The following is a 14162-nucleotide window of genomic DNA, read 5'->3' as shown; positions in this document are numbered from 1 at the left end:
GTCCTAGAGGGAGATGTACGGGGGTCTTTTGACTTGGTCAAAGCATTCAGACTCTCTTGAATTGAACCTGTGGCACCTTGCAATTGGTGTCATCAAAAAGAATAAATGGAGTTTTCAATGTTAAAAAAAAATCTATCACTGCATGATGAGGAAATGTAAGGGCTGATCTGTGTGTTGAACCCACTGAAGATGTGGTTTGTATTTTCATCCACCTCCTGGCAGCAATTAGCTCCTAGGTTTATCCCCAGGACTTGCCTAGCATTGTTGACCCTGTTCGTTGATGGTAAGGGAAAAAGAGAAAAGCTTTTTATGATCTGTTTTGTCCAGAGAGCAAGAGTCAGATGGACACAATTTTCTTTTATTCACTCAGTGCTTTATAGCTTCTAACATACTTCCACTTATATCACATCCTATGAACTTCACAGGTAGTTTATCAAGCAATGTATAAACAGTACTCAATTAACCAAGCTACTTAACCTTGTCATTTTGCATTACAAAATTTCCCCCTTTGTTCTGATTCATATTAAGAGACCATAAGGTTAGTAGGATGATAATTTAATAGTAAAAAAAATTATTTTCTTGAAGAAAAGTTACTCCTGATTAGTAATAGCACAGACACGCCATGGCCTCATGGGATCCTGGGTAACACACATCGGGCAGAGAGCTTTGGAATTGTAGAAACTTGGAGGATATTATTCATCCTTTATCATCCTTCATGGGAGGGAACCAAGTAATGTGGATCATGCCTAACTGAGAGATACTTTCACAAGGATTCATATACCCCAATATATGTCATCATCTCCAGTCTCTTCCCAAGTCCACACCTGCCCATCACCGTGACACTGGCATCACCAAAGGGACAGAAATGACAGAGATAGAGTGTCAGATACTTTATCTTGCCTATCTTACTTTTTATTCTTGTGTTTTGGGGTCCTGCTATTCCATCATGTACCCCACCATCAAATAGTCCTAATCACCAAACTTTAGCTAATGAATAGAGGTAATTTATATTCTCCACTTTTATCTAAATCCTCACTCAAGGGTGGCTAAACTGGCCCCAGAGAAAGATACCACCAAACCTTGAAATGTGATTTTTGATTCTTTCTTTGGACACACAAAAAAAATACCCAAAAAATCATCATTTCAGCTCAAAGCCATTTGGCTTTGTGGGGGGAAAAAAATGTCATATCCTAGTGGAGATTCAGGATGAAGGCAGAATTAAATGTTATCTGTCTGACTTAGTCTGCCGACTTACCTTAAGCTCTTACCTTAGGGCTTTTGCGACCATAGCTTGTTAATTTGTCTTAACACAAGTCTAGGGAAGACTGGTAGAGAGGGCTGAACGTTTAAGCCTGAAGGTGAGTGTGGGGCAAGGCACTCTGATTCAGTAGGGTTGATCTCTCCAAAGACTTGTTCAGTGTTCTGTGTGACTCAGGGAACAGAACCAAGACTTGGTGATAGAAGTTTCTAGGAAGCAGTTTCGGTTTGTGAGGAAGAAGAGTTTCCCACAAATCAGAGCTATTCAGTGTTGAGATGGACCACCTTCTGTGCAAGTGAGTATACCATCCCTTGGAGGATTCAAGCAACAGTCACATGATGGAGATACTGTGGAAGGAAGTCAAGTAGAAGATGAGGTGTTGACCAAAGTCACATCTCAGTCGATTCCCCAGACTAGTTTTGATAGTCTGTTTCTCCTTTAAATCCATCCGTATTGGATGTGACTTATCTTCAGATAACTGGAGGGTTTTGAGCATGAACAATTTACTAAACTGTTGTCACTGCCCAGCAGGGACCCAACTGAATTTTGCAGAATAAGAGTCTCAGTGGTGTTTTGTCCTACTTATCAAAGAAGTGGAAAACTGGGTCTTTTTCATTTGGAATGACAAATTTTAGTTGTTTATCATGTCAGAAGTGTTCCTGTTCAAGCTTGGCTGTGCTGTTTTTTTTCAAAACCAAGAAAAGAAACATTAGCAGAACGTGACAATAGCTAGAATTTTAAAAATCCAAAAGCTGTCAAAAATGTTTTGATCCCAATTAAAGAGACCCTTTGCAGCAATTTACACCTTGTCTTGAATTTCAAAGGGGTTCTTGATCCCAATCCTTATGTGAGTAAATTTTATTATTAGTATGTTGCAGGAAATAAATCAATATCAAAAGCTGTCCATATGTTCAGATATCTAGGTATTGCTAATATATCAAAAGTATCAGTGAGAATGCAGAAAATGTCATAAATAGCTCACTGTTACTAGTAATAGTAGGAACAATAGCAAATTAGGAGTAGAAATGATTTCATGTCAGTATGTTACTAGGTCCTCAAAGCAGACCAATGCAGGAATGATGTCATCTTCATTTCACAAATAAGGAAACTGAAATTCTGGGATTATTCCTGATTTGACTGGAAACTCAAATCAGACCTTCCAAATCCAAATCCTATGTCTTTCCAGGGAAACTCACTAGCTTTCTTCTCTCCTCATTTACAATTTTATTCTACCATATTATTATTATGTGTGCTATTAAAAATCATAAATATTGCAGGAGCCTAAAGTTAAGTTTGTTTCTCGGGATAGAGGGCAGTGGTCTGATTCAGCTTTTCCAGATAATACCACATTCTGTTGCCAGTCACAAGTGGATTTTGCTTGTTCACTTAGTTTAGCTGGCACTGATTTGTCACTATTATGTGCACCATTTTATGCATATTATGTACATCACAACAATTCTATGATGTGCTATTATTAGCACCATTTTACAGGTGAGAACACTGAGGCCCAAACAATTTATACAGTTCTCAAATGGCAGAGCTGAGGTTCAAACCCAGATAGTCTCGTCCAAAGTCCTTGGTGCTAGTAAGGTACAACAAATAATTACATATTTTTCTTAGTATTTGGACTCCTAAAACAGAAACCTTATCAACTAGGTGGCTTATAAACAACAAACATTTATTTCACAGTTCTAGAGGCAGGAAAGTCCAGGATCCTGGCCCCAGGATTTGGTATCTGGTGAGAGCCCGCTTTCTCTCTCTGTTTTTTTCTTTTTTTTCTTTTTGCTGTGTCCTTTCATGGTGGAAGAGGGGGAGGATGCTTTCTAGGGCCTCTTTTATAAGGGCACTAATCCCATGTATCAGGGCTCCACCCTCATGACCTAGTCAACTTCTAAAGGCCCCACCTCCTAATATTAATGCCATCAGAATTCCAGCATATGAAATTTAAGCGCACTCTCAGAGTCGGACACGACTGAAGCGACTTAGCAGCAGCAGCAGCAAACAGACCAAAGCAATCTCAAAGTTTATAAATGATTTCCTTTCATATGTATGAGAGCAGATTCAGTATTATCCCTGTTCCACTGTCGTCATTATTCACTTTCATTTTAATGAGCTTTCCTGAGTGAAGATGCTAGGGGTGGCGTTACCATGGGATGTCTTGGGAGAATGTTGGCAGGGTTCCCACTGGTCACCATGTGGTCAGGAAAGACTGCAGGGGATGCTTGTTCTGTGCTGCATGATGTTCTGTTTCCTGGGGATTCAAAGATGAAGAAGATGTGTCCTTGTCCCTGAGGTGTTCACAGTTTGGTGGTGAAACCAGACTCACAAAATGAACTGACACGTGCTGAGACACAGGTGTGAATGGAGTTGTCAGTACTCAGGGGATGGAGATAGAGCTTTGCTTGAAATAATCAGGAAAGTTTTCACAGAAAATGGCACACTGATTTAGCCATGGAGGAGTGAATTGGAGAGGACCAGATAAGCAAGTAAGGGAAGAGAAAAATGTATTTCTAAATGCACAGGTGTCTAAAGGAGAAAGGTGTGTGTGTGCACGCACATGTGTTCATTCTTTCCTTCAGGAAATATTTATTGAACACGTCTATCAACACACAGGTTAACAAGGCTGTGTATTTTTGTTCATCACTCTTATGTATCTGGTTAGCACTTGAAGTCCACATAGTAGGTGCTTAGTAGTACCTATTGCACACAAACTAAAATGACTTAATGATCATAAGTCAGCAAGTGTATGCAGAACAACTAGGGCATAACAGGGGAGAGGTGGAGAGTGGCCCAAGATTGAATATTGTCCCTCATAATAGAGGGGTAATGATGTTTTAAATGCAATGGCTGCACTTACATTTCAGGACTGATTTAATCTCTTATTCTTCAGTGAAAAGCAGATATTACCCCTGTTTGTATCTCATCAAAAGCAGGACTGTTCTCCCTTTATTTCTAACAGAGTATTTGGAATGGACTTGGGGAGAGCAGCTGAGGTGGAGCAAAGGAAAGTGGTCCTAGGGAGGGAGACAGAAAGGAGGATGAAGGGGCTACAAAGAAGGATGCTGGGACCTGGGATACCCCTGTCACCCTGAGAGCTGCTGAAGCAGTACACAGGACACTCAGGGACTGGATATGATGATTAGCCTCTAAGCAAGACCATATGGTCTATAGCAGGTCTGTAGACAGGCTTTCGTGATCCTGTCTCATTTGATACCCAACAATTCTTGGAGGTTTTATTACCCTCCTTTTACAGATGGAGCTTCCCTGGTGGCTCAGACAGTAAAGAAGCTGCCTGCAATGTAGAAGACCCAGGTTCAATCCCTGGGTTGAGAACATTCCCTGGAGAAGAGAATGGCTACCTACTCCAGTATTCTTCCCTGGAGGAGAATCCCATGGACAGAGGAGCCTGGCAGGCTACAGTCCATGGAGTTGGACACGACTGAGTGACTAAATGTTTTACAGATGAGTCATCCAAAATATGAGTAGAGTGTGTGGCTTGCCTGAGGCTACATCGAGTAGCAGAAACTGAGTTTCCATTCACATTTGTAACTCCTAAGCTTGTTCTGTTTCTTTTACCCCAGAGATTCTCCACTTGACTGGTTCCATACCCATAAGGGCTGCTTTGGAACTTAATGTAGGCATTTTGGGTGTTCACAACTTTTGGGGAAGCGGGTGCTGATATAGGAATTCATTAGAGGCAAGGATGCCAGACACTCCACAACGTACAAGACATTCACACACCATACAAACATTTCCTGGCTATATGACTTTAAATGCCTTACCACACTTTCATGTATGTGAAAATTTTACTTACAATTATCTGAATGTAAAGCCCAACTCTACAAATAAAAAAGTAACTTCATATTCCCAATAGTGCATTTTGCAGAGTGCAACTAAACAGAAAGATGAGCCTTGTTTTGTTGGAAACTTACCTAGAGTTGGTCATCACTGTAGAAAACCACTCCCCTGTGACTGCTGTTCATATTAAGTCTACAGTAGGGCACAGCTCTATCAGTTCCATGTCTAGCTATTATGTTCACAGTTCGGTTCAGTTCAGTTGCTCAGTTGTGTCCGACTCTTTGTGACCCCATGGACTACAGCTTGCCAGGCCTCCCTGTCCATCACCAACTCCTAGAGTTTACTCAAACTCATGTCCATTGAGTTGGTGATGCCATCCAACCATCTTATCCTCTGTCGTCCCTTTCTCCTCCTGGCCCTCAATCCTTCCCAGCATCAGGGTCTTTTCAAATGAGTCAGCTCTTCGCATCAGGTGGCCAAAGTATTGGAGTTTCAGCTTCAACATCAGTCCTTCCAATGAACACCCAGGACTGATCTCCTTTAGGATGGACTGGATAGATCTCCTTGCAGTCCAAGGGATTCTCAAGAGTCTTCTCCAACACCACAGTTGAAGAGCATCAATTCTTCAGCACTCAGCTTTCTTTACAGTCCAACTCTCACATCCATACATGACCACAGGAAAAACCATAGCCTTGACTAGATAGAACTTTGTTGGCAAAGTAATGTCTCTGCTTTTTAATATGCTGTCTAGGTTGGTCATAATTTTCCTTCCAAGGAGTAAGCGTCTTTTAATTTCATGGCTGCAGTCACCATCTGCAGGGATTTTGGAACCGCAAAAAATGGTCAGCCACTGTTTCCCTTTCTATTTGCCATGAAGTGATGGGACTAGATGTCATAATCTTTGTTTTCTGAATGTTGAGCTTTAAGCCAACTTTTTCGCTCTCCTCTTCCACTTTCATCAAGAAGCTCTTTAGTTCTTCTTCACTTTCTGCCGTAAGAATGGTGTCATATGCATATCTGAGGTTATTGATATTTCTCCTGGCAATCTTGATTCCAGCTTGTGCTTCCTCCAGCCCAGCGTTTCTCATGATGTACTCTGCATATAAGTTAAATAAGCAGGGTGACAATATACAGCCTTGACGAACTCCTTTTCCTATTTGGAACCAGTCTGTTGTTCCATGTCCAGTTCTAACTGTTGCTTCCTGACCTGCATACAGATTTCTCAAGAGGGAGATCAGGTGGTCTGGTATTCCCATCTCTTTCAGAATTTTCCACAGTTTATTGTGGTCCACATGGTCAAAGGCTTTGGCATAGTCAATAAAGCAGAAGTAGATGTTTTTCTGGAACTCTCTTGCTTTTTCGATCCAGCAGATGTTGGCAATTTGATCTCTGGTTCCTCTGTCTTTTCTAAAACCAGCTTGAACATCTGGAAGTTCATGGTTTACGTATTGCTGAAGCCTGCCTTGGAGAATTTTGAGAATTACTTTGCTAGCGTGTGAGATGAGTGCAATTGTGCGGTCATTTGAGCATTCTTTGACATTGCCTTTCTTTGGGATTGGAATGAAAACTGACCTTTTATCTGGACTTATTTGACTCTTCTTTAAAAATGTCAAATATAAAGGAAAGTTACTGTTCAGTTGCTAAGTTGTGTCCAATTCTTTGTGACCCCATGGACTGCAGCATACCAAGCTTCCCTGCCCTTCACTATCTCTCAGAATCTGGTCAAACTCATGTCCATTGAGTCAGTGATGGTTGAATGCTTTCTTAAACCAAAATTTATTCATTAATTATAAGAAGGCTCATTGTCATTATGTTCTTCATTTGCAGTTGTAACTAAGCCTTTATATATAGAAACACATTATTTTTTGATCAGAAATCGTCTTATTTATCCTTTGGGTTTTAATTAGGACATTTTGATTTGCTTAAACTTTATGTGTGTAGTTAGATTATATAATCATTTCCAGACAATACAGTAAGATACAAGATACTGTTATATAAAAAGGAGGTTTTTCATCAGATAAGGTTAAGAATCTGTGTATAGATCATGCTGCCATTTTCTTTGGTTTATTCATTTCACAAATACTTATTAAGGGAAAAGGACATTCTACATGCTGGGTGGGGATGAACTAGCCTGAAACCTTTTCTTCAAGAAACCTATAACCTAGGAGGTAAGACATATATAATTAAAAACCGAAAGCAAGAATAACAAGAAAAAAATGCAAAGTGATCATGAGAGTTCAAAAGAAGAAATTATGTCTTCCATTTGAAAAAAAAAGATATGGAATGATTTAGGACCAGAGGGTTGACCCTTGAAGAATGGGCAGAGTTTGAAGTTGGAGACATAAGAGGACCAGTGAGTGACCAGATGAAGGGAATTATGAGAAGTGTTTACTGAGGCCCTAGAATGAGAAAGCAATGAAGGAGGCCAGGTTTGGAGAAGAGAGATGGCCAGATATTCTGGATTGGAGGATGTGAGTTTGCTATCAATGAGATAAAACTGAGAAGGTAGGCAGGGCCCAGTTGGGAGACCTGGAATGTAAGACCAAAGAGCTTTGGTTGAATGAGGTCCATTACAGCTCAGTTATCATTCAGTGTATTCTATGGCCCTGAAGCTGCACTAGTTATACAGAGAGGTAAGTACATGACTGTGAGGTCATCCTTGACCTGTAAGTTGCCTTTGTGCAAATCAGGGGAAAATCCCTTTCTTTAAGGCTCACTGCCTGGGATGACTTTTGCTGGGAAATGGTTACAATAATTAAACATGTTTTTGATGACTGGGTGATGACTAGCTCCCCATAGAGCTGTGCAGTGCACCCCCTGCTCAGCGGAAGGTAGCAGATCTGGGAGCATCATCTGTGCATGAGCAGAATCTGTGGGTCCTGTCTTGCCATTTCTTGTACCCACCACGCACTGCCCAGCTTTCAGGACTAGCTCAAGGAGACCCCTCCACTCTGCACATCCCTTTGCCCTTCATCACTCAGTGAATAACTCAAGGTCCAGTAATGTCAACAACACTAACAACAGCGACACAGGACCATAGTGACCACTCATCAAGACCTTTCTTGGGCCAGGTACTTTATTCAACTAAGTGCTTTATGCATTTCATTCTCCAAGCAGGATTCATACTGGGTCTGTCTGAATCTACAGCCCACAGTCCTCACCACTGTGGTACTGGCAGCAGAGAGTGGACAGAGTGGAAGGAGCTGCCTTGGATCTGCTCATGCCCAGCTATGTAGTCATAAAGCAGTGGTTTTTATGAATGACTTTGTACCTGTTTTGCTCATCTGTAAGATGGGGATAATCAAAGCAGCTATGTTTTAGGGTTGGTGCAAGATTAAATTTAATCACTTTTAATTTAATTTAATCATTTAAATTGTGATTTAATTTAATCACTTAAGACTTAGAATTGTGCCTGTTATAGTAAAAAGCTCTAGATATTAAATAATATTATATTATTAGATCTATTAATAATAGAATAATAATGACAATCTATTGTCCTCTGTCTGATATGGGCTTTCTTGTGTCCTCCCCTAAGAATTAAGAAATCCTATCATACATCTTGCACCATCCTCTGCTCACCTTTTTCATAGCACGTGGTGGTCCGTATCAGAATGAGCTTACTCATGCTTCCATCAGACTGCAGGCTCCATGAGGTACCTGGTCTCATCCACTGCTGTGTCTGCAGGGTTTACCACAGGTCCTGGCAAGTGACAGCGATACGAATGGCACATTGAAGGAAGGGAGAGGGGAGGAAGTCAGAGAGAGGTGGAAAGAAAGAGGAAAGGAAGGAAGAGAAAGTAGTGAATAAGGAAACTTATAACAAAATACTGATTGTCTGGGCTAGATATTGGAGCCCAAGATGCTGCGTACCAAAGATGCTAGTTTTGTCTTGCAGGCAGTGAGCATGGAGAGAAATATGTACGTGGTTCAGGGTTCCTCAGTCCTAGGGTGTCAGGGATGGAAGGTCCCTTAGGCATTGACTCACCCACAAGTGAGTCATTTACAAGTGAAGCAATTCAGAACCCAAAGAGAGGAAATGGCTCCTGAACCTCTTATTAAATGATGTGCAGAGCATCTAGGTTTGAACATCTCTCAGGACAGATCTGAGTCACTCCCTGCTGCTCACAAAACAGAAAGTAGACAGCATCCTCTTCCCTCCCTCCTCTTCCTCACTTTACCTTCCTGCCTCTGTGCTTTTTTCTCTTTCTGTCTCTACCAACTCTGTACTCTTTGCTCATTTGCTTCAATGTTCAGGCTCCAACAGCCTGACAGCTGCCCCAGATCCATTTTAATATCAAAGAGAATGAACATCTAAGGGGAAAAATTGGGCCTCTGTATGTTCAGTGTCTTATTGGATGATATTGGATTTTAATTTATCACAATAAGAAATCAATTTATAGCTCAAAACCAACATATTTTTAGAAATTGGCCCTGTCAGGAAGCTGCCACTGTTAGATAATTTAGACAGGATAATTCATGACAGAGGAGAAAGGATGCTCATATTACTCTGGAAAGTGAGAGCATGGATGTTGTCAAGCAGATTCGGTAAACTCAGAAATATACTGTCTTTCCCTTAATGCATCATTTTTATGAATTTTAGTCTTTAAGGAGATAAAGAGATCATATTCTCTGGGCTAGCTGCTTTTACATGTTTGGTCTCATTTAATTCAACCCCCTAAGAACTCAGCTACATATTATTTTTCCCGTTAAACAGATGGGGAAACTGAGATAGAGAAGTAAAGGAATTCACACAAGGCCAAGTGACCAACAAATTAGAAAGCCGGGCACTAACTCTAGCCTGGCGTGGTGCAAAGGCCCATGTTCTTGTCAGTGCCCAGCAGTGGTCTCTCTTTTCCTTTTTAAATTTAACTGGAGTTAAGTCGTCTTACAATGTTGTATTAGTTTCTCCTGTGCAGCAAAGTGAATCAGTTATACATAGATGTGCATCCCCTCTTTGTCACCACGTAACATTGAGTGGAGTTCCTGTGCTATGCAGTAGGTTCTCATTAGTTACCTGTTTTTTCTTAGTAGTGTATATATGTGAATCCCAATCTCCAGATTCATTCCTCTTGCCCTTTCTCCCATTGGTGCCCATACGTTTATTCTTTATGTCTGTGTCTCTATTTCTGCTTTTCACATACATTCATCTGTACCATTTTTCTAGATTCCACATATATGCATTAATATACGATATTTGTTTTTTCCTCTTTCTCACTTATTTCGCTGTGTATGGCAGTCTCTAGCTCCATCCATGTCTCTGTAAATGGCATAATGTTTTTCCTCTTTATAGCTGAGTAATATTCCATTGTATAAATGTGCTACATCTTCATCTCTTTCTCTGTTGATGGACATTTAGGATGCTTCCACGCCTGGCTATCCTCTGTATTGAAGCCTCTTACACTGTTGGTGGGAATGTAAATTGATACAGCCACTATGGAGAACAATATAAAGGTTCCTTAAAATAAAAATAGAATGATCATCAGTTCAGTTCAGTTCAGTTTCTCAGTCATGTCCGACTCTTTCTGACCCCATGGACTGCAGCACGCCAGGCCTCCACGCCCATCACCAACTCCCAGAGTTTACTCAAACTCGTATCCATTGAGTCAGTGATGCCATCCGACCATCTCATCCTCTGTTGTCCCTTTCTCCTCCCGCCTTCAATCTTTCTCAGCATCAGGGTCTTTTCAAATGAGTCAGTTCTTTGCATCAGGTGGCCAGGTATTGGAGTTTCAGCTTCAGCATCAGTCCTTCCAATGAATATTCAGGACTAATCTCCTTTAGGGTGGACAGGTTGGATCTCCTTGCAGTCCAAGGGACTCTCAAGAGTCTTCTCCAACACCACAGTTCAAAAACATCAATTCTTTGGTGCTCAGCTTTCTTTATAGTCCAACATCCATACATGACTAGTGAAAAATCATAGCCTTGACTAGATGGACCTTTGTTGGCAAAGTAATGTCTCTGCTTTTTAATATGCTGTCTAGGTTGGTCATAACTTTCCTTCCAAGGAGTAAGCATCTTTTAATTTCATGGCTGCAATCACCATCTGCATGATTCTGGAGCCCCCCAAAATAAAATCTGCCACTGTTTCCACTGTTCCCCCATCTATTTGCCATGAAGTGACGGGACCGGATGTCATGATCTTAGTTTTCTGAATGTTGAGCTTTAAGCCAACTTTTCCCCTCTCCTCTTTCACTTTCATCAAGAGGCTCTTTAGTACTTCTTCACTTTCTGCCATAATGGTGGGGTCATCTGCATATCTGAGGTTATTGATATTTCTCCTGGCAATCTTGATTCCAGCTTGTGCTTCTTCCAGCCCAGCGTTTCTCATGATATACTCTGCATATAAGTTAAATAAGCAGGGTGACAATATACAGCCTTGACGTACTCCTTTTCCTATTTGAAAGCAGTCTGTTGTTCCATGTCCAGTTCTAACTGTTGCTTCCTGACCTGCATAGAGATTTCTCAAGAGGCAGGTCAGGTGGTCTGGTATTCCCATCTCTTTCAGAATTTTCCACAGTTTATTGTGATCCACACAGTCAAAGGCTTTGGCATAGTCAATAAAGCAGAAGTAGATGTTTTTCTGGAACTCTCTTGCTTTTTGCATGATCCAGTGGATGTTGGCAATTTGATCTCTGGTTCCTCTGCCTTTTCTAAAACCAGCTTGAACATGTGGAAGTTCACGGTTCACGTATTGCTAAAGCCTGGCTTGGAGAATTTTGAGTGTTCCTTTACTAGTGTGTGAGAGGAGTGCAACCGTGCAGTAGTTTGAACATTCTAAAGCATTGCCTTTGTTTGGGATTGGAATGAAAACTGACCTTTTCCAGTCTTGTGACCACTGCTGAGTTTTCCAAATGTGCTGGCCTATTGAGTGCAGCACTTTCACAGCATCATCTTTTAGGTTTTGAAATAGCTCAACTGGAATTCCATCACCTCCACTAGCTTTGTTCGTAGTGATGCTTCCTAAGGTCCACTTGACTTCACATTCCAGGATGTCTGACTCTAGGTGAGTTATCACACCATCTTGATTTCTGGGTCATGAAGATCTTTTTTGTACAGTTCTTCTGTGTATTCTTGCCACCTCTTCTTAATATTTTCTGCTTCTTTTATGTCCATATCATTTCTGTCCTTTATCGAGCCCATCTTTGCATGGAATATTCACTTGGTATCTCTGATTTTCTTGAAGAGGTCTCTAGTCTTTTCCATTCTATTGTTTCCTCTGTTTCTTTGCACTGAACACAGAGGCTAGCTTTCTTATTTCTCTTTGCTATTCTTTGGAACTCTGCACTCAAATGCATATACCTTTCCTTTTCTCCTTTGCTTTTCGCTTCTCTTCTTTACACAGCTATTTGTAAGGCCTCCTCAGACAGCCATTTTGCTTTTTTGCATTTCTTTTTCTTGGGGATGGTCTTGCTCCCTGTCTCCTGTACAGTGTCATGAACCTCTGTCCATAGTTCATCAGGCACCTCTGTCTATCAGGTCTAAACCCTCAAATCTATTTCTCACTTCCACTGTATATTTGTTAGGGATTTGATTTGGATCATACCTGAATGGTCTAGTGGTTTTCCCTACTTTCTTCAGTTTAAGTCAATTTGGCAATAAGGAGTTCATGATCTGAGCCACAGTCAGCTCCCTGTCTTTTTTTTGCTGACTGTATAGAGCTTCTCCATCTTTGGCTGCAAAGAAAATAATCAGTCTGATTTCAGTGTTGACCATCTGGTGATGTCCATGTGTAGACTCTTCTCTTGTGTTGTTGGAAGAGGGTGTTTGCTATGACCAGTGTGTGCTCTTGGCAAAACTCTATGAGCCTTTGCCCTGCTTCATTCCGTATTCCAAGGCCAAATTTGCCTGTTCCTCCAGTCCATAGAGTCAGACACGACTGAAGCGACTTAGCAACAGCAGCAGCAGCCAGACCATATGGCTCAGCAATCATACTCCTGGGTATATACCCAGGGAAAACCATACTTGTGAAAGATACATGCACCCCAATGTCCATTGCATAAGTATTTACAGTAGTTAGAATGTGGAAGCACTCTCTTCTTTCCATGGGCGTAGTTAGGGCCTCTGGCAAGCAAGCGACCATTCATTTGTTCTCCAGGGCAGAGCTCTAACTGCTCTTCTGGTTGTTGTTGTTCAGACCACCCCTGTGACCAAAGGTTTATCAGCTACCATTTGGGCCTCTGAGGGGTGTGTGAGGTGCTGGTCTCAAAGTGGCAAGTGTCTAGATGTGCAGTATGACTTTGGGTGGCTCCTCTGCCCACTCTTTGGTACTCATTCCTTACCTGAAGACCGCGGTCATTTCTCAGACTTTTTATTAAGGTCCAGGTAGTAAACTTGGCAGCCTTATGGCCTCCTAACCATTTTCTTTTGCCGCTGTCATTTGAAGGCCCCCACAGATGGTATGTAGACAAATGAGCTTGGCGAGTTCCCATAAAACTTGCTTTGTAAAAATGAGTAGCTGGCCCATGAGCCATAAGCTGCTGGCTCTGTGCATGATGGTTACTGTGGAGTCTTCTAATTTGCTCATTCTCACCCCATGACAAGCCTTGCAGGAGCTTGGGGTGAGCTCCAGCCGAAGATCTCTGGTTTCTCATCTCTGGATGCTTGCTCTTTCTTTGGTGGCTTACTTTAGGGATGACATTGAAGACAAATATTCAGCTCTAGGAATCGTGTTAGTTACTTCTACCGTTTGTGAAGTAATAATTGCCAGACCCTGTGCCAAGTGCTTCATCTATATTTTTCTCATGTAATTCTTACAGTCCAAGGGTTAGTTACTTGTTGTCATTCCCATTTTACAGAGGAGGTGACTGACTACCCTTAAATTTTAATCCATTTATGGATTCAGCAAATGTTCATTGAATAAGTACTATGTGCGATGTGGTATTCTCAGGGGTGTGCATACATTGATGAATAAAAGGAGGTTATCTCTCTTGTGTTTATGTTTTAATGCAGGGAGACATACAAGAAACAATAGATCCACATAAATAATATGTGCATCTAATACTTTTTTAGAAAGTAATGAGTGCTGTGAAAAATGGTTAAAATATAGCGAGGTTATAGCATTTCCCCACTGTACCGCCTTTGTCCTCGCAAAAACGCCTGTGACATA

The 14162-nt window shown here is 41.3% G+C and overlaps 1 protein-coding gene across 48 annotated transcripts in view; it reads left to right on the top strand.

The window, feature by feature from the left end:
* DAB1 (DAB adaptor protein 1) overlaps positions 1 to 14162 on the top strand; it is a 1332660-nt gene that overhangs the window by 1183062 nt on the left and 135436 nt on the right. The gene's annotated exons all lie outside the window — the stretch shown is intronic.

This window comes from Bos grunniens, chromosome 3 (assembly GCF_055505025.1).
Source record: "Bos grunniens cultivar Pamir isolate PY7600 chromosome 3, Bosgru_T2T1.0, whole genome shotgun sequence".
NCBI classification, from domain to species: domain Eukaryota; kingdom Metazoa; phylum Chordata; class Mammalia; order Artiodactyla; family Bovidae; genus Bos; species Bos grunniens.
Note: the sequence above shows the minus strand (reverse complement) of the source record. Positions and strands in the feature narration are given on the sequence as shown.